General features: G+C 35.1%; 1 protein-coding gene and 1 long non-coding RNA gene across 6 annotated transcripts in view; both read right to left on the reverse strand.

Annotated features, from left to right (window-relative positions):
* The window catches only part of ccdc136a (coiled-coil domain containing 136a), a 158,844-nt gene that overhangs the window by 111,503 nt on the left and 27,832 nt on the right, over positions 1-19,509 (reverse strand). The window lies entirely within an intron of this gene.
* On the reverse strand, positions 1,853-4,822 carry LOC120459707 (uncharacterized). Its single transcript, XR_005617805.2, has 5 exons — positions 4,242-4,822; positions 3,972-4,032; positions 3,767-3,847; positions 3,430-3,534; positions 1,853-2,546 (listed from the first exon to the last, which is right to left on the reverse strand). It is a non-coding gene; the product is annotated as an uncharacterized LOC120459707 (long non-coding RNA).

The raw sequence follows: 19,509 nt of genomic DNA on the forward strand, positions 1-19,509 counted from the left end.
AGTTTGGTTCCTTGCCACTGTCGCCTTGCTTTTGGCTTGCTTTGAGCTTGCTCAGTTGGGGTTATTTATTTAGTGTTTAGCAATGTTGTTGATCTGTGTTGTGCTACTTACATGTTATCACTGTGAAGCTGCTTTGATACAATCTGTATTGTGAAAAGCGCTATATAAATAAATGTGACTTGACTTGACTTGACTTAAACTGTTGAACGAACCCTCTACTTTTGAGTCCTACATTCACACAGCCTCTTGGCAAATTTGTCTATTCAAGTGCAAGAAGACATGAAAGAGATCTCAATTCAGTATTCCCGCGCTGTCTGAAGTTTGGTTTGGCGTCCACATGAGCATGAAAATCATGTCATTGCAGTGTGGGTAACTTTTGCAACATATGGCAACTTCTAGGTGACTCTGAACAAGCAGGTAAATCTTTACTGGCATATTACCAACATGCAGTTTGCACCCGTCTAAATTAATTGCTAACATTTAAAAAATGAGCCTAGAATGGCACAAACAAGCTTGAAAAAGTTGATGAAATCAAATGAAATTCCATTGCTCTCATGTCGGGTCAGGAAGCCCGCTATGCGGCTCTCTTCTTGAGCACGTTATAGGCCACGTCTAGTTCGGAGGACGGAGCTAGATGTAGAGAGATTTATGAAGTGATCAGTGAGAGCGCCTCCTCCACTAGCCCTGCATATGAAAAGTTAATGGAGGTTATGATCCACCATGGCCACACTTTGTTTAACTTTGTCGGCGTTGAACAGGAAGTTGCTCATGGCAGACAAGATGAGCACTTTCAGCTAGGCAGAGTCACAGATTAGACAGATTTCACAGATTACAGATTCAACAGTGATTTGAGTCACAACGAGATTGTGTGACCCTTTGTCTCACGCCATGCTCTCTCTCCAGGTTAAATAAAGGTAGATGTTGTAAGATGATGTAAGTCCTTTCTTTTTGGCTGCCTTCCTTCCAGAATAGCTGGAGGTGAGGATGCATTCATCGATGGACAGTGATCTACTCTGGACAAAATAGGCAATAAGTATTGCCGTTTGCTTTCACTGCTCACTTAACTAACAAGTAATATCTTGGCTCCATGACAGCCCTTACCAAAATAAAGTATACTTCAAGTTTATTTAACTAAGTAAACTTAAGTAAAGTACAAGTATTTCTCCCAAGTATACTGGACATACCAAGTATACTAAGATCATAGTACTAGTAGTATACTTGTAAGTATACTAATTTAATACTTCTTGGGACTAAATTGGCCCACTTTTTAGTATATAAAAGTATACTTTTAAGTATACTTAAAGTGTAAGAGTGGTAAACTTTGAGTTCACAACTAGTTTACTTCAAAGTTTTATTTTGTACTGCAGTTATACTACAAGTGAACTTATAGATATACTTCTAGTTTACTAGTTATATACTTCTAGCCTGGATTTTTAGTTTATGAAAGTACACTTTTAAGTATACTACTCAGTAAACTACTAGTTCAATAGTTTTTATACTATAAGTGTACTTGTAAGTTTTCTTTCAGTGAACTTAACATCATACTTATAGTTTACTATTTATATAATATTTTTCACGCTGTGTTATATGAAAAAAAAAACCCAGCATGGTTCATATACAGCAACCATATATCTTTCTTACTTAAATTGGCCAGAATTACCTTATGTGTTTCATGTAAGACCAATACATGTCCTATAGAAAATCAGACCGATTATGGCCCCTTTCATACTAAATAGCACACATACAACTTATAGGGGATTTTTGTGTCGTATACGAATACTGTAAAAGTCTTATATGAGTTGTACATGACAAAAGTATCGAATGGTGTATGGTACTTGTAGAAAACACACAATATTCATATACAAATCATTTAAAGTTCTTATATCGAATCAAATGAGTTTTACATGACAAACATATGCAATGGTATATGGTTTTATTACAAAACAACTTAAATTCATATACAAATCATTTAAAGTTCTTATATTGAATCATATGCTAGTCAAATTAAAGTAATATACGATTTATACACATTTTGTGTAATTTTTTTATACTTGTTATAAAAAAGTGTCATACAGATTTCATGTTTAGATGACCAACATGACTTATACAAAGTTTGCAAATTTGGAAATTGTACAGTACAGAATTCTGTTCATTGTAAAGTTTAAAAAAGGCAAAATTCAAACAGTGGTTTTAACAAACTATTTATTTTATTAACAAACAAGCCCCTTTACATCATAGGTTAACCTTTAAAATAAACAATGAATGCAAAATATAGGTATTTCTGTCAAATGGTCTGTGATACTTCAAATCCTGAACAGTGAATGTAAGTCCAGTGTCAGTGAAGTTGATTCAGTACCTTCGACCTGCAACAGTACAGCAGTGCTCGAGTCAACAACATTCAGCAGAAGAACAGTTCTAGGATACGAGCGGATCAGTCGCAGGGTACGAGTGGATCAGTTGTGTCCAGTTGCTAACAGTAGAGTTTCATAGAGCAGGAACGGCTGTGCAGATCCAACTTTCTCGAAAAATCCTGGAGTGCTGGTTCTCTAGATAACACAACACAAAACCAGATCGATCACAATTAATACAATTTGTGTCACACAAGAAACTATTTTGGTTAGATTAAGAATAGAATTTACTGATTTCCAAGTAAATTAAAGACTTCATTCATCCAAAAATGTTAATTCTGTCATTAATTATTATTATATGTTGTTCCAAACCAGAGTTTTGTTCATCTTCGGAACACTTAACGAAGTTAAGCCTATACAACTACTATTTCCAAAGCCACGGAAAGGAAATCAAAAGTCAAAACCATGTCCTTTGGTAAACTTGAGGAACACCCATCAAAGTACAAATGTGGGGAGGCGTTGCGACAGTTGTGTTGCAAAAGTGGATCTCTACCGTCAATCAATGCAAAGACATGTTACGCACAGAAAAAAATCCTGTTGAAAATTTTTAACTTTGCCGTCAATTTGCCGCAACGCTAAAAAAAATGAGCCTGCCTGCGACGCACGAATGGATTCAAAGTGTTCAAGCGTATACATGTGAACACAGCATAATGATGTACCTTTATACCAGTGATCTCAAACTCAATTCCTGGAGGGCCACAACTCTGCACAGTTTAGCTCCAACTCACACGTGTAAGGAAGTTTCTAGCAATCCTGAAGGCCTTGATTAGCTCAATGGATCATTTGTGTGCTTAGGTTTGGAGCAAAACCGTGTAGTCCTGTGGCTCTCCAGGAATTGAGTTTGAGATCACTGCTTTATACTTGAAAGCGGTAGTTGCATAGACTGTCAATGGAGGGCAGGAAGCTCTCAGATTTCATTAAAAATATCTTAATTTGTGTTGTGAAGATGAAAGAAATTCTTACATGTTTGGAACAACATGAGGGTGAGTAATTAATGACAGACATAAATTTAGACACCCACCTTAAGAAATCTCCCTAATAGTCAGCCGCCGGAAGAATCTGTGTTCCCTTCTTGTGGCTGTGATGTTGGACAGGTGATAGGCAGACATTTCCCAGTCAGTGGAGTCTAAAATTAAACAGCAAGAAAACATATACCTGTCAAGTCATGAAAACAATTGGTTTGAAAACTAATTTTAAGTCAAAAATAAAAATTACTTTTGTAAAGTTATTTGACTGGACAAAATCAAAATGAGTGTTATGAAACACAGAAAATCATAGTTATACGAAATAGCAACAAAGCTATGATTATTGTTTTTGTTTGTGCCCATGATTCTCTCATGTTATCTGTTAAATCTTACCATCACCAAGTTCTAGTCTGTACAGTCTTTAAACACCAAGCCTGGTTAGCATTAGCCACTCGGTGCATCATAGAAATGCTCCTAGAAAAGACAAATAGCTAAATCAATAACTTACATTTAAACATAAAAGCATAACCACCAAACATCAAAAGTTATTCTGATAAGTACATTTTGCATAAATATTTAATCTGAAAGAATTAATTACCCATTCTAAGAAAATTGGTCGTCCAAAAAAGGAAATTTCACGTGCATTGTTGGTCTGCAGTCTGTGAGTTGTAAAAGATAGTTTGAGGAGGATAAATACTTTTACTATTTGCACGTCACAAATATTGTCATAAACAATATAAAACACGTAATGTAAGGAGTTAAAACACTTACTATTTGTTTTTACTGTTAAAAGCACATCACATATATTGTTAAAAAACCAATATAATGCCATGAAATACATATTGTAGATTAGATTAAAAACACTTACTTTCTGTGTTTTTCCTGTTAACGTTACAAGCAAACCTCCCTCGTCGTCAGCTCAGTTTTGAGTCAAAGAAGATAGTCGCCTTGGCTTAGAGAAAATATTCGGCTCGTTTAAGCGCACAAAGCATTTAAATATCGCTGAAAATAAATATATTATAAAATACATATTGTAAATTAGATAAAACACTTACCTTCGCCGTTTCCCTGTTAAAAAACAAACGAATCCTGGTCAGCTCTGCATCGGAATCGGGCGTCGACGGAAGTGCCCCCCTGAGAGCGGTTTAGCCACGCACAGCAAACAATAAGACGTTATACAATGCATAAATAAATGCGATAAAACACTTAATCCATGCGCTTTCCCTCGTCGTCATCGAATGCCTTGCATCGCGAATCATTGAAAATGGCGTCTATGTAAAATGTCTCTGCATGTTTCGTCGCGCTCAACAAGTAAAAGTCCCGGATGTAATTCATCATCGAGTTTTATTTAAATCTTTTTTTTATTTTTTATTATTGAATATGTATCAAATAACAAGCAAGTACAGAGCACAAAAACACATAGAATTCCGACATGTTATATCAAGTATATTAAACTTCACACATGGAAAGAAATAAAAAAAATAAAAAAAATAAAAAAATAAAAAAATAATAAAAATAATAATAAAAAAAATAAAAAAATAAAAAAATAATAAAATAAAAGACATACACAGAGGAAGTTTTATTTAAATCATGGGGTGCACCGATTTAACAAAGTTGCGTCAAACATGTTTCTAGAACAGTGAATAAAATGTTGAAAATTGGCGAGAATATATTTTTGTATATGTGATAAACTCTGGTGGTGATATGCATAAGAATACCTTAAGGAAAGTTTTATGTTTGTACAGGTTAAGAATAGTATTTTATTTTATTTTATTTTTTTATTCAGAAAACTTTAAAGGGAAATACAAAGACATTTGAAAACCCCAATTCTGATAATTTACTCTGATGAAGATATACATGTCTTTCTTTCTTCAGTCAAAAATAAATTAAGGTTTTTGAGGAAAAAATTCTAGGATTTTTCTACACAGACTTCAATGGTAACCAAAAATTAAAATTTTCTAAGAAGGTTCAAATGTCCATCTCAATGTAGCTTCAAAGTCTCGACATGATCCCAGTCAAGAAGTAAAGGTCTAATCTAGCGAAACGATCGATCATTAAAAATAATAATAATAATAATAATAATAATTAAAAAAATACTAAAAATAATAATAATAATATTAAAGCTGCAAGCAGCATTTTGCGGGGTTCAAGCAGTTTAGGCCTTTAAGGCCTTTAAGCACAAAAGCATCAAAAGACATTAAGTTTTATGTAGCAAGCATTATTTACCATGATAAACCATATTTCAATGTTATTTTTCATGATTTACCATGTTCTAGTATGATTTACCATGAATCTAACATGATTTTCCATAGTTTACCTTGATATACCATGTTATAGGATGGTTTACCACAATATAGCAAGTGAAAAGACTATTAATAAGAAAAGTGGCCAGCAGAGGGCAGTAGAAGACCACTTATTGGCACACTTCCATTTTGAAATGCTTTGTTTCTCCACTATTCTGCACTAAAGCAAACCATTTTTTTCATGTTAACTTCATAAAGCATGCTTACACACAAACGCACGCACACGCACACACACACACACACACACAAACACACACACATTTATAGTGTGTACAGTATATGTATAGTTTGACTGCAAAACATTAACAAAAAGAAATTTGTTAAATAAATTAACTATGCAAAATATAGTGTGTACTAGGGGTGGAGCCGAATACGGTATTCGGAAAGGCACAAATAATGTGTTTTTTACGAATACTTATTCCGAACAAATACTTAAAAAATATTTCTTTTCGGGAACAAGAAATACTGTATGTCAAAAAGCTGCGTTCCTCACGAGACCGCAGTGCGCGAGTTGAGTGAGCGACGTTCAGGAAGAGGTGACTGACACAGGCTGCTCCACACAGCAACAGAGAGGGCTCGGCTGAGCGAAAAAACACTTAACTGCATCACTATTTTTGTTGAATAGATGTTTGTAACTGGGTTCCAGAGGCAGTTTATAACTTTCGGGAAGCGGAGTTTGATCGGGAGTATATTCCATTATTGACGTCTGCAGACGAGTGCTCTCCTGTTCACTCTGTTTACGTAGCTCTGTTAGCTCGGTAACGGTATTTATTTGTTTCTTATATGGCTTGGTTGAATTCTAATGTAGAGTGCGGTCTGTTATTATAACAGGCCGCTGCTTATAAGTATAACACACCGTTGCCATGAAAAACAGAGCGTTGCCATGGATTCTAAACGTAGAGACAGAACGGACTATTTTTCTTTTTTATCGGCAATCGTTTTTTAAATCAATAAACTCCTGTTTATATCTATATTTTGAGTCAAATTATTGATTTACTTGGTAGGTAGCAATGTAATAAGCAGGGTAATGTAGAGCGAGGCGGTTGTTATAGCGAATACAAACCCGCAGGCTTTGCGTAATCCCTAACTTATTCTGCGTCCTTCACCGTGGTGTTGGGGTTCATAATGTTCACAATTGTATTTTATTAGTTGTTGGTTTAACCATGGTTCATGAGGTAATGGCTGACTGTTATTTTCTTCTCAATTACTTTTCTTGTTACATGTTCATTGCTGGATTTATAGAAAAACACCAACCAATATTGCATAATGGATATAATTAAATAATTCATAATAGTAATTGAAAAGATTTCCTTTCTAATCTCTTTCAACTCCATTTCGCTTTTTCAATGAGACTCTGCCACTTCACCATGCACGACTCACCTGTTGCCTATAAATTGATTGTGAACCCTTTGGTTCATTCTTTGCACTCTTTCCTAGCACTTTGATGTGTGTCTTTATGAATTACGTGAGTCCATCTATTAATTTGATTGTGTTTACATTGTTTATGCCTTTTTATGATTTAATGTGACTGTCAGCCTGTGCGCTGCTAATTGATTAATTTGTTTGCCAGACATGTGCCCTGAGCCATGTTGTAAGATTGTTTGTTTCAATGATTTTTTTACTGCCTGTTTTATTGTGATTAGTACTCATATCTTTGTTCATTTATATCATTGTTCCTTTTGTGTTGATTGATCACTGTCACCAATTGTGTTATTTCTTTATCTCCTTATGCAACAACACACAAACAATGCATTGATCCAAAGTCAACAGGCACCTAAGACGAACTCTTTCATATTTTCGCTACATTACTGTGTTGTTGACTATTACTGACGGTAAGGTTGCACTGTTGACCCTCGCGCAGCCTCTCGAGCAGAAATCTACACAAATGAGCGCAGAACACACTCAGACCCCATTTACACCTGGTATTAAAATGCGATCTGTATCCAGATAAGTTATCCGGATAATAAAAAACGCATGTTAATGCAAGGTGTAAATGCGTTGTGATCGGATCGCGGTTGGATCTGCCTGACCACATCTGGAGGTAGTCTGGCTCGCATTGTGTCCGGATCTTTACTAGGTGTAAACGCAATCTGGTTGTTGAAACCACATATGTATATTTTACTCCTCCCAAAAAGGCAAAAAAATAAACGAGTGAGCTTGTTATATAGGCTATATATGTCATGTTATAGTCAGATATGACGGCGCTACTGCGACACGGATCACCCATCACCGCAGATGAGCAGCTGAGCGTCTATTCATCGAGCCAACGTGCAAACATCACAAATAAAAGTGAAAGTAACTCACAGACGCTTATCACACAATCATCTTCAAGTAAAGAAACGAAATTATCTTACCAGCGCTGTTGCCACTCTTTTATTGATGTCTTTGATTTGGAAATTAGCTGATGACCAACGAAATGCAGCTCAAATCTGTTGCTTTTGGTGGCGTGCAATCCATTAAATCTGCATATAACGCGGGAGTTTAAGATCGGATTTATATCCGTTTTGCAAAAACACATTTATGTGGCCATGTGTAAATGGAATCGGTACTTATTATCCGGATAACTTATCTGGATACAGATCGCATTTTAATACCAGGTGTAAATGGGGTCTCAGTTAACAACATAGGCTACTGCCTAAATCTAAATAGAGTTTTTATAATTCTGACATGTTAAACAACCTAAATTATTCTTCCTGAACACCATCACGATTGAAAACGTGACATTGATTTCCTACAACAGTTCAATAAACAGTAAAAAATTAAATCACTTACATTTTAGATGCTATATTGGCTGTTTTTGTTCTGTTTCAGCAGCGAAAATAGTTCCAAACAATAATCACAGCAGAACCACGGCACATGTCACAGGAACACTCGACGTGTTTTCATTACTGAATCATTCAGCATTTTGAACGAATCGATTGAGTCAAAGATTCAAAGACACATTCAAAAACATCGGTCTCATTCTTGAATGATCAGCCGTTTGAACGAATCGTTTGAATGAATGAGTTGAATGACTCACTCATTAAGACGGTCGCCTGCCACCACCTACTGGCGGTTTAGTGTTAAATGTTTAAAAGTAGTATCATTCTTTCCCAGTTTCTTATGTAAATTTAAATAAATGTCATAACATTATTTTATGCAATTGTGTTTTTTCAGTGTAAATGATTTAATTTGATCAGCCCCTAGAGTAATAGCCCATAGTGTCTTATTATTCGAAATAATACACCAGAATTTATAGTTTACCCACCTCTTTTTTTACCACTACACCTCTGACCATAGTGTACATTAATTTACCACGTTCTAGCATGATTTATCATTATTTACAGTGATTGGGGCTTGGATGATTGGATTTTAATGTGATTCTAGGAATATAGTATAGCTATTTACCACGTTAATAGCAATTATGTGAAGATTCAGAACAACTGAAGTGATAAACTTTGACAAAAAAAAATGATTGTGATCAATATTTGACTAAATGTGATTGCAAATGTTAAAATAGATCATTAATAAAGTCATAATATTAATTATAGTTGAGTAGTGAGACACTTACTATTTTGAACAGCAGAGGGCAGTAAAACACCACTTATTGGCTTAATAGACCATCATTTTGATATCATTTCACCTTTTTTAACTGTTATTTAGGCATATTTTGTCAGATCTGTCTGAAAATGTTCATGATTATTTAATGTCACGTGTTCTGACTTGTTTATTGAAGAGATCAACGCTTTCAGGGACACTGAAAGTGTAGTAATAGATGGCTTCAACACACTAAATGTTGAAGCCATCCTATTATAGTCATCCACATGACGTAGTTCAACTTTTTGTTATAATTATTGATCTAGAGAGTCCAGAGAATTGTACTGCACTGGTTTTAACATTATGATATGATCAGAGATGGAAAACACCATTTACAGCCAATACTGGCAATTTACCATTGGAAATACATGGTTTTAAAGCTTTTTAACAGTTATAGCGCCACCTATGGTCCGATCTCCATGAAACTGTGCATGCTTCTTCAGCATGTTATGACACATATGCTCATCAATTTTTGTAAAGTTCTGAGTTTTTCTTTAGGATTTACAGGCTTTTGGGGGCTTTTTGTCACGCCCTTTTGTAAATGACCCTGTTATAGCAAGACAAATGACAACGTTGAACTTTTTTTGGATAATTATTGATCAAGAGAGTCCAAAGAATTATCCTAGACTAGTCTGGTTCCGATCGGGCAAAAAACCAGGGACTAGTTCGCAAAAGTAGGTTTTTAACATATTCGTGAATATTTAACGAACGAATTGATTGACAGCAATGGTTCTTGAGGCAAAGTTGTTCATCATGAGGAGATCTATCAATTGATATACATTTTGTGGGGGTGTTTGCAACACCACGTGATTACAGAGCAATAAAACTCGTTAGCGCCAACTAGTGGCCGATTTCTTTCAAAATTCTTACAGACCTCTAGGGCCATGAGTCGAACATTCCCAACGAGTTTCGTTCCGATCGGCCTTCGTTAACCTTGTTTCATAGATGCTCAAACTTCATTGGCCGATGGCGGCCATGTTTTTTTGAGATACACCAATGTCCTTATAGACTTACATGAGGCCTTGGACCAAGACACTGCATACCAATTTTCAAGTCAATCGGACTGACGGTCAGGTGTTTATCTGTTTTTTTCATTTTATAGCGCCACCTAGTGTTCAATCGTCGCGATTTTTTTACTGTCACCTCAAATTGAACTCTTACACATGTGTACCGAGTTTGGTGAAGATATCTCATTTACTTCTCGAGCTATAGCCATTTTAGTAAAATAGGCTCCTCCCACAACGTTTATTTTGCTTCCCCTAGCGACCGGAACGAGAAATTTCAACATTTTTTTGATAATTATTGATCTTCAGACTCCAGAGAACATTTCTGCACTGGTTTGGTTCCGATCGGGCAAAAAACCAGGGACTAGTTCGCAAAAGTAGTTTTTCGACAAAATTCAAAATGGCGGAAAATCTATCATGACGGAAATGAAATCGGAGATATACGTTTTTTTCGTCAGGTGACCAGCTTTCCAACGATATAAGACACTTGAGTGTACGACTTACGGTCTAGGAGTTATGAGCAGTTTCGCGCAATTGGTCGCTATAGCGCCACCTATGGGCCAATCGGGCTCATAATTTGATAACCTCTCCTCGATTTTTGTACTACCATCTGACAAAGTTTCAGAACTGCAGCACTTACGGTTTGGTCTGCACGATGCGTTTTACGGCAGAATAATAATAATAATAATAATAATAATAATAATTAAAGCTGCAAGCAGCATTTAGCGGGGTTCAAGCAGTTTAGGCCTTTAAGGCCTTTAAGCACAAAAGCATCAAAAGACATTAAGTTTTAAGTTTCAATAATGGCAATTTACCATAGGGATTACATTGTTTTTAACATTTTTAACAGTTATAGCGCCACCTATAGTCTGATCTCCATGAAACTTTGCATGCTTGTTAATGATGTGATGACACATATGCTCATCAATTTTTGGGATGTTCTGAGTTTTCCTTTAGGATTTATAGGCTTTTGGGTGCATTTTGTCATGCCCCCTTTTGTAAATGACCCTGTTATAGCAAAACAAATGTCAAAGTTCAACTTTTTTTTTGATAATTATTGATCAAGAGAGTCCAAAGAATTATCCTAGACTGGTCTGGTTCCGATCGGGCAAAAAACCAGGGACTAGTTTGCAAAAGTAGGTTTTTAACATATTCGTGAATATTTAACGAACAATTTGATTGACAGCAATGGTTCTTGAGGCAAAGTTGTTCATCATGAGGAGATCTATCAATTGATATACATTTTGTGGGGGTGTGTGCAACAGCACGTGATTACAGAGCAATAAAACTCGTTAGCGCCAACTAGTGGCCGATTTCTTTCAAAATTCTTACAGACCTCTAGGGCCATGAGTCGAACATTCCCAACGAGTTTCGTTCCGATCGGCCTTCGTTAACCTTGTTTCATAGATGCTCAAACTTCATTGGCCGATGGCGGCCATGTTTTTGAGATACACCAATGTCCTTATAGACTTACATGAGGCCTTGGACCAAGACACTGCATACCAATTTTCAAGTCAATCGGACTGACGGTCAGGTGTTTATCTGTTTTTTTCATTTTATAGCGCCAACTAGTGTTCAATCGTCGCGATTTTTTTACTGTGACCTCAAATTGAACTCTTACACATGTGTACCGAGTTTGGTGAAGATATCTCATTTACTTCTTGAGTTATAGTCAATTTAGTAAAATAGGCTCCTCCCACAACGTTTATTTTGCTTCCCCTAGCGACCGGAAATAGAAATTTCAACATTTTTTTGATAATTATTGATCTTCAGACTCCAGAGAACATTTCTGCACTGGTTTGGTTCTGATCGGGCAAAAATCCAGGGACTAGTTCGCAAAAGTAGTTTTTTGACAAAATTCAAAATGGCGGAAAAATTTGCATACCGGAAATGAAATCGGAGATATACGTTTTTTTCGTCAGGTGACCAGCTTTCCAATGATATAAGACACTTGAGTGTACGACTTACGGTCTAGGAGCTATGAGCCATTTCGCGCAATTGGTCGCTATAGCGCCACCTATGGGCCAATTGGGCTCATAATTTGATAACCTCTCCTCGATTTTTGTACTACCATCTGACAAAGTTTCAGGTCTCCAGCCCTTACGGTTTGGTCTGCACGATGCGTTTTACGGCAGAATAATAATAATAATAATAATTAAAGCTGCAAGCAGCATTTATCGGTGTTCAAGCAGTTCAGGCCTTTAAGGCCTTTAAGCACAAAAGCATCAAAAGACATTAAGTTTCAATAATGACAATTTACCATAGGGTATACATTGTTTTTAACATTTTTAACAATTATAGCGCCATCTATAGTCCGATATCCATGAAACTTTGCATGCTTGTTGAATAAGTTATGACACAAGTGCTCATCAATTTTTGTGAAGTTCTGACTTTTCCTTTAGGATTTATAGGCTTTTCGGTGCATTTTGTCATGCCCCCTTTTGTAAATGACCTTGTTATAGCAAAACAAATGACAAAGTTCAACTTTTTTTGACAATTATTCATCTAGAGAGTCCAAAGAATTGTCCTAGACTGGTCTGGTTCCGATCAGGCAAAAAAACAGGGACTAGTTCGCAAAAATAGGTTTTTAACATATTCGTGAATATTTAACGAACAATTTGATTGACAGCAATGGATCTAGAAGCAAAGTTGTTCATCATGAGGAGATCTATCAAATGCAATTGCATTTCGTGGGGATATGCGCAACACCACGTGATTACAGAGCCATAAAACTCGTTAGCGCCAACTAGAGGCTGATTTCTTTCAAAATTCTTACAGACCTCTAGGGCCATGAGTCAAACATGCCCATCGAATTTCGTTAAGATCGGCCTCCGTTAACCTTGTCTCATATTTGCTCAAAATTCATTGGCCGATGGCGGCCATGTTTTTTGAGATACGGCAATGTCCTCATACACATACATGGGCCCTTGGACCAGGACACTGCATACCAATTTTCAAGTCAATCGGACTAACGGTCAGGTGGTTATAGCCGTTTTTATGGTTTTTTTGTGTTATAGCGCCATCTAGTGTTCAATTGTCGTGATTTTTTTACTGTGACCTCAAATTGAACTCACACGTATGTGTTCTAAATTTGGTGAAGATATCTCATTTACTTCTCGAGTTATAGCCAAAAAATAGGCTCCTCCCACAATGTTTATTTCGCGCCCCCTAGCGACCCTGAATAAAATCTTCCGATGGCTCATTGACGGATCCATGGACGTATCATGTCCTGTGCACTGTGACCCCAGCGTGTGTTGCATGTTATGACATCAAAAGCTACGTCATTTGACCATGCGTTTGACTCCCATTTGACTCCCATCTGCTGTTGCTTCTAATCGTTATTTTCTTTTTACCATTGCTTCATTCTATCAATTTTTTTCTAGTTTATACACTCGCAAATACAAGCATATTCACACACACACAAACACAAATTTATTTATTTTATATTTATTTTATTATTAATTGTTCTGACAGGGTGTATTTATTTTATATTCTAACCAATTCAATGTTTCAATCAATATACAAAAGCAAAATGTTATCTGTTTGACCACAAATGTAATTGAATATTTTACATGGCATTTTTATCCCCTTTTTTTGAATGAGTGTAAAAATGAGTCTATCTTAAACTAATTTATGTAAACAGTTCAAATCAATTCTGTATAGTTTTTAATTGTTTTATGCACATGTTTCACATTGACAAGTTTACGGTTGACATTTATCATTTTTTTGTATTGAATAAAATATGTAGAAATGTTTTTTATATATTTTTTTGTTTATTGCACTTTTGAGATATTTATCAACGTTCTATTGATTATTTACAAACATAGCCTTCAAATTGGGACAGTAAGGATTTTTTTGATGTATGGCATTTGAAAACGCTCAAAAGAATGACAGCACAGCATGTAAAAATACAAAGATACACTCTAGTGGAATTGTTCTATGGCAGGTCATACAGGGTTAATATTGTATTATTTATCATAAATATTATTTCATAATAAATAGCTTTGAGCGTTTGTTTGTTAGCCAATGCTGAAAACTGTTTCAAAAGATTAAAATGTCTAATGCTGTTGCTCTCTCTAGTGGACAACATGGTTCTATATAAACTGTTGAAAATGAATGACAGGAAATTCAGTTGAAATGCATATCTTTGTCGGCTTATATCTTGGGAATGCCTGGGATAAATAACAACATGCTCGAATCGAAGCTAGATGAAGACGGGCCCTTTCCAACGAGCTATGCCACAAGGATCTAGGTGGTCTAGGTCGGGAGTTACAGCCGCTCAAAGTCGGGGTCTAACGGATTCGCGATCCGCGGGGGGGTCGCTCCCGAGCCCCGCGACACTAGATTTCGATCAAGAGCCCGGAGAGAACCTCACCATAAAAATTTGAGCACTAAGCGACTTTTAGTTTTTGAGTTATAAGTGAATTTCTTTTCGGGGGGTGTGGCCTAAAGGTTTCACTTTCGTTTAGAAGATTCAACGTGGATTTCAATGTGATTAGTAATATAGTAAAGCTATTCACAACGTTAATAGCAAGTAGGTGAAGAGGCAGAACAACTGAAGTGATAAACTCTGACAAAATATGATTGTGTTATAATAATGTTATTTAAAGGATTTTTTAGTGTCTATGTGAAAGACTATTGATAAGTAAAATGAACAGCAGAGGATAGGAAAAACCACTTATTGGATCACTTTATTTCTCTATTTCAGTAATATTAAGCAAACCAGTTTTTTCATGTTAACTCCATATAATGCATTCTTATGCACACACACACACACACACACACACACACACACACACACACACACACACACACACACACACACACACACACACACACACACACACACACACACACACACACACACACACATGTTTGGGATATTTCTTTGTAATCTAATGATATAAAGCTATGTTAAAACCAGTGACAACAGTGGTATTACATAGTTGCCATGTTAATCATATCATTTATCTACAACAGAATGACTGTGTACATTACAGATTTTTAACTTCAGGGACTATTTTGAACAGCAGAGGGCAGTAAAACACCACTTAATAGACCATCATGTTGATTTCGATTTCACCTTTTTAACTGTTATATAGGCATATTTTGTCCAATCTGTCTGAAAATGTTCATGATTATTTAATGTCACGTGTTTTTAAGAAGATCAGAGCATTCATTTCAAGGATACATGTTGAAGCCATCGATTATAGCGACTCAAATGTATCCAATACATCCTTGTATGGAATCAAATGACTCTTAAATTTATTTTTTCCATACAAAATAACTATTAAATTGACTCACTTGCAATCAAAAGACTCAAATGTCCTTGTATGGAATCAAATGACTCTTCAATTGAATTGTTCAAAACAAAACAAGTCTTAAATAGACACACTTGTAACCAAAAGACTCAAATGTCCTGGAATATGACTCTTAAATTGACTCGTTTCCTTAAATTGAGTCTTTGATAATTAGTTCATTCATTACAAATCTTGTTCAAACATGTCAAAACAGATATTAGACAGTCAATACCTGTAGGTCTCTCTCTCTGTCTCTTTCTCTCTCATTGGAAGGGACCCATCAAATAGCACCGCACACACTCGGTTAAGAGCAGGTGCATACAACACATTTTTTGCCAAACTTAATATACATCAGTTACAAAGCTTATATCAGCAACATTTTTTATTTATTTATTTATTTATTTATTTTTAAGGAAAGATAAAAATAATAATACAAACATAAACTCACTATTTTGTTGGTGTATTTTTATAGCCAGAAGTTTCAAAAAGGTTATATCGATAACAAAATGTTTGGTGCAAGTCTTCTCTTTAGAACAGCATTTTCATTAATATTAATTGTAATGTTTTGTTTTATATAATTCCATCCACTAGAGGGTGCGCGCTGTATTGTCTATCCCTTTTAACCGGAAAGGAAGCCATTTTGTCTACTTTTTGGAAAGGTAAGCATGCGGTGTTGTTTCTCTCAATGTAATCTTAAATCATCGGTGCATTCTTACTCATCTAAAATATTTTTAGGCTAGTATATTTATATATTTTTGTGTGTTTGTATGTTTTGTGGTTGTATTTTGTGATTAATTGTATAAAGGCACTTTTTTTGTTACAGTAAAAAGTACTGTTAATGTAATTCAACGTGCCAGCGTTTTGATTAGAAGAAAAAATAAGTTGTGTGCTGTTTAAAACATTTTTGTTGGTATGATTGTTCTTATTAGTTTAATAGTTAATGCATTTTTTAGTATTGAATGGTTCATTGGTACACATATTTTTCGCCTTATTTTTAAATGTCACAATCTTAATCTTTTAAAGTATAGTTCACAAACTGTGCTGAAGAGCATTTTTGCCATTTACTTGACTTATTTTATTTTAGAATGATAATGTAAATCAGGGTTCTCAACTCCAGTCCTCGTGACTCACTGCTCTGCATATTGTGTATGTCTCCCTTATTTAACACACTTGATTTAGATCCTCAGCTAGTTAGGATAGACTCGTCTGTCCTAACGAGCTGAGGATCGGAATCAGGTGTGTTAAGTAAGGGAGACGTACACAATATGCGGAGCAGTGGGTCGCGAGGACTGGAGATGAGAACCCCTGATGTAAATTATATAGATTTAGAGGTTTTGTCTGTACAGCGCATGACTGCTAACGTTTTTAATATGAGTCATGTAAAATGCATTATTGATGTGTGACGTGCTTGTTAAAGTGAGTTATTAACCTGGGAAGTCGTCTCGAAATGTGCTATTGTCACCGCGTGATTCTGAATTCAGTTGCATTTTGCAAGCTATTGAAGTTGTTGGTGTTATGCCAAAACATTTCTAGTGAAATTGAAATATTGCCTTGTATTCTTGAATGCGATCACTCGTTTTAATGAACACGTGCATCAATTACAATTACATCCGTGTATGAGGTTTTAAAGTGACGGTGTATAAATAATGAAATAAAAATATAGATGCATATTTAAATAATATATGCAAATTCTTATTGTATTTTTATTACTTCCATCGTTCTGTTCAATAAACTTAAACTGAAAGTAGGGTCTTTTTTGTTGTATGTATACAATTGACTTGAGTGTGTGATATCTATACACCCAGTCAAACAATAAAATATATATTTATTATTAGTGTGAAATAAACTCCCTTATATTGTGAATTGATGTATGTGATGTATTTTGGTCATACTGACCAGTGTTATTCACGACACAAATAAAGATATATAGGCCTAATAAATATTAAATTAAAATTTAAAAAAAAGGTGTAATACACTGTGTCCAGCACACACTGACTGAAGTTGCATGTACATTTATAGTTTATAATGGCTACAATGTATTTATTGGAATAATATAAAACGATATGTGCAAAAGTCTTTTTTTTTCCACGGTGCAGCCTGCTTGGGACTGATGTTTATGATCTTGTTCTTAAATGCAATTGGTTGTATGTTTTGTAAACCTTTTTTTATTCTTATGTTGCAGAAGACAGGGTAATCTGATTTGAGGTAAAATGTTACTTTTTTCATAATACACAGTGATAATATAGGCAATAGTCTATAGTACAAGAAAACATTTGGGAAAGTTGATGTGCAGAGGCTAATGGAATGTTACTATGCTTATTAGCACATCGAGTTTTCATTAGCATGTGCCAGTGGATAGAGACATGTCACTGACATTTTCGTGGAACATGTCATTGTTGTGACAATGTGACTGTAGTGACTGATATATGAATCGAGCAGCTATACTAACATGATTGTGACTATTTTGCTATACTAGCTATACTAACATGAAGTCCTATTTTGTGATAATTTAAATATCAATTTAATGCAGTAAAGTCATTAATATTTTTTTTCCAAACATACTACTTTTGTCATGTCTGTATTTGAAAGGCATGTGATGCCACTGAATGTTTTATAATACCAGTGTTACTTTATATTGTTTCTCACAATTCACACACTGCCCATTCTAGGAAAGACATCAAAAATATCATGGTTCACTAGTATGAATAATGCCTGAACAGTTGTGTCTGTTACTGTAAAGTGTAAACCTTTAGCCTATTTTTGCATGATGCTGCATAAACATTCGCAAGTAGGTGTCAGTATAAGTGATTGTAATAGTAGCCAGCGCAAGATTCTCATCTGTGGCTTAACTAAAAGTTTAAAACAAAGTCTTTTCAAAAATTAAAAAAAAAAAAAAAAAGAAAAAAATAATAATAATAATAATTTGTTAGGCCATGTTCCTGAAAAAGATTACATAGTGAGCTAGCTGTCTTTTATTTATACAAGTGCAAAAAAGTGCTAAGTGCATTATAAAATATTTTTCATAGATTTAATATTTCAAAAAAGTATTTTATGGAATTATTATTCAATAAATATAATTCATTTATTTAACAAGATTTAAAAACTTGTGATTTGCGAATTGATTGTCATGTGCCATTTGCATAGCAATTTGCCTTGCTGTCATCATATGATTTTTTTTTATATTGCTAAATTAATGTGTACAACATTATTATACATAATTTGATCAAATTATTTTGGAAATATTAAAGCCACAGATTAAAACCCTGCGCTGGACAGTGTTAACACAAAAGGCTACTAATACTGATACCTTCTGGTGTGTGTTAATGCAGCATGATGCAAAAATAAAGGTTTACAGTAGCAGATGCATTATTCGCATGGACCCATGATTTATTTTGTGTATTTCTTAGAGAATGAGCAGTTTTTAATTTTGCAAGATAATCAACATAAAGAGCACTGGTATTACAAAACATTCAGTGCCAATCAAATAGACATGACAAGTATATTGTTTGAAAAAAAAAAAAACATATTACTGTCTTTAAATTATTTAATTGATACTTAAAATATAATAAAATTAGGCTGTTTAGGACTTTATCACAATTACAGAAGTATAGCTGCTCGATTCATCTGTCAATCACTATGGGATAGGGGTGTGCGATATGACGATTTTTAATCGTGGACGATTAAAATGTCTCCATGATCTGCTTTTGAATAAATATCGTAGTATCGTGTTACAGTGCATTCTGTCAGTTCAGTTCTGGCGCCCCGTCTCAACTGTACAACGCGACGCAGCATACACATCACACGTTAATGAACAGGTACGGGACACTGCAATTCACAAAAGTTCATTATTTGCATAAGCCTTGCCGGTTAAACATTTAATTCACGCGCTGATGCGCTGTTCTAACGTGCGCTTTCCTGATCGCATAAATTACCCACGACAATCACAGGCACTA

This window comes from Pimephales promelas, chromosome 25 (genome assembly GCF_988280905.1).
Source record: "Pimephales promelas chromosome 25, fPimPro1.hap1.1, whole genome shotgun sequence".
Lineage (NCBI taxonomy): Eukaryota > Metazoa > Chordata > Actinopteri > Cypriniformes > Leuciscidae > Pimephales > Pimephales promelas.